The following is a 2,896-nucleotide window of genomic DNA, read 5'->3' on the forward strand; positions in this document are numbered from 1 at the left end:
GGTTAGGTTAAACACAATAAGATGCTTTCTTTTTCATTATCATGGCTTCTGATCTTCTGAATAATTACCAATGGGAGTGAGCATACTCTAACTTAACTGATCAATGTGAAAACTCTCATTTAATCACTAGCAAGAATAATTTGATTGAACTTGATTGGAGGTAGACCTACACATAATGGAATCAGGACTTCTATGATGCAACAGGTTTTCAACTCTTGAGACTGCAAAGGGTGATTAGAATGCCTTCTATCTGGATAATGATATTCAAACACTAATCATTGCTTATCATAACTCATAACAGCATAACCATGACAAAGGATGTTATGTTCCCATGAGCAAGGACATGGCCTGGTAGAACTCTACCAACAGGATACAATAACCTATCTGGTTATCAATACATTTGTAACATTTCAAGCTCTGTTGCTTGGTAACAGCATTTTCCACAACAAATCCCTGACATGTTTTGAGATGTCTAAATTGTAACTGGTTATCAATACATTTCAAGCTCTGTTGCTTGGTAACAGCATTTTCCACAACAAATCCCTGACATGTTTTGAGATGTCTAAATTGTAAAGTTTTGAAGCATACAAAGGAGACAAAGGTTTGAAACTTACCTATCTAGGTGTACAGCATCTGAAACCCTCCTTCTACAGCATGAGTGATGTAATGGGAAACCTTGTGAGGCTTGAGATGATTTAGGACAAGCCTTCTTGATAACAGACAAGTTACTAAGCAAAGGAGACAAAGTTTTGAGACTTACCTATCTAGGTGTACAGCATCTGAAACCCTCCTTCTACAGCATGAGTGATGTAAGTAATGGGAAACCTTGTGAGGCTTGAGATGATTTAGGACAAGCCTTCTTGATAACAGACAAGTTACTAAGCACTATGAGTTCAAACACATTTAGACCATATGCACTAATTTAGAATATCCTCAGCCGAACTTATTCCTATTAAATTCAGACCAGACCGGAAGGGGGTAGCATTAGAAATTTTGACTTTGATTTTAGAAACAAAATGAGCCCACCATTGTCGCTAGAATTAGAATTATGAAACCCCCACCCTCCAATACAGACACCCTTTTATATTTCCAGTTATAAAACAAGGAGAGCAGCTGATTTGAACAAAACCCACTACCATCATCAGGACCCTTGCACAACAACCCGAGAACGAACATTATCCCATCAGGATAAAATCCGCCCCGGGCGGGAATCGAACCCGCGGCCTCCTTGCTTGCTCAACAACCCTCGCTATATTTATACCGAGGTCTCGCTTTATACAGGGTGGCCCGGTAAGCTGTGTCCACACTGCCTCGACAACTTTCACCTCGTTGATCGATGACCGGTCGACTTTGTGTGGACACAGCTGTAACGTCTTATCACGTCCATAACATCATGAGCACGAAACAAAGAACGTATTAAGGGTGGGTTCCACAAACCTACTTAACAAACCAGATTTCAAGGTTTTCCATATTTGTGCAAGTGTGGCTTGCTTTGAGCATAGAACCGTGAGGAGAACTAGCAATTTGTTTTCTATTTTTAGCTGACTAGGAGAAGAGGAGGGTACTGCATAATTATGTTAACCATTATGTTGGGAACTCTGTTGGTATCAGGTAGGCGCTCAGCTTATCAATGAATAGACACATGTTCCATAAGAAACCATTCTGCGGCCACCTTCAAAGTTTAAAATGAAGTAACGGTAACGGAGTACAAAAGTAGTTATCAGACAACATAAATTGTTACGTCTTAAAAATGACTTTAGTCCGTGAAATATGGGTGATATCGGGGTAATATTGCTAACGACTGCAGTTCCCTCGTGAAATTTGAACAGATTTTGATAATAATTTTTGGCAACAATGTATGCGATTTTTTCTAGTTTTAACCGTCTCAATTCCGTCTACCGTGCCCTTTACCACGACTGTTTACTTTATCAATACCAACATGTGGTTAACCTTTGCCACAAGCAAGAGCAAAGCAACACCCTAAAGTTGCCTAGATTGTACATAATATCTTAAACTTACAAGACCAAGCCCTAAATTGTCGCGTAAACACAATAAACACAAACAGATTACTCAGCAATGTTATTGAACATGTTGAATTGCAACTTAACTGTACGAGTAATATTGGTGTAGAGTCTATACTCTATACCAATATTCTACACTGTAGACGATATAGATATAGACAATACAGAACTTCGCCTCTGCCAAGAATCGAACCCGGGATCTCTGGCGTGCAAGTAATTACCAGGGTGTCTACCTACCCAGCAATATGATGGTGTTCAGTTGTTTACCCTTCTATCAGTCATTACAACATATGTTTTGATTTCATCAGATGTAATAACTGTGTCACTCACGTGTAAACAAACACACCGACTCTGACCAATCATAATCACACCCCAGGTCCTGGGTTCGATGACCTCATTGGTTGAATTCTATGCGACGTTGCCGATGTTGTCTAGGTCAGGGAACATGCAACACTGCATATTGCACCGGCCAGGTCATTGTTCTGGATAGATAATCAGAGGCAATAGAATATTTTGAGACACTGGCTGTGCTATTTCCATTACTCGATGCAATCATGCTCATATCCGCTCCTTGTTTGAATGAGATTGCTGTCATCATTTCGCAAAACTTCAGCTGCGCTGTTCTATTTTCGTTCATTGTGATTTCAAGAGTGAGTGGGTAGTTGATTATAGTTGATATTTTTTTTCTTCGTTCTAAAATAGGTTACACATAAAAAGTAAAAATCAGAATGGGCATGAAATGAGATAAGACGAATCTAAACATTCTAAACTATCAATTTTATAACATAACCTAATAAAATAGCATGGATAAGATTGATAAGGAAATAAAAAACAAGCTCTACCAAATCATTAAGTATTTTTTAATCCTAAAAAAA

This window comes from Diaphorina citri, unplaced genomic scaffold (assembly GCF_000475195.1).
Source record: "Diaphorina citri unplaced genomic scaffold, Diaci psyllid genome assembly version 1.1 scaffold203, whole genome shotgun sequence".
Lineage (NCBI taxonomy): Eukaryota > Metazoa > Arthropoda > Insecta > Hemiptera > Psyllidae > Diaphorina > Diaphorina citri.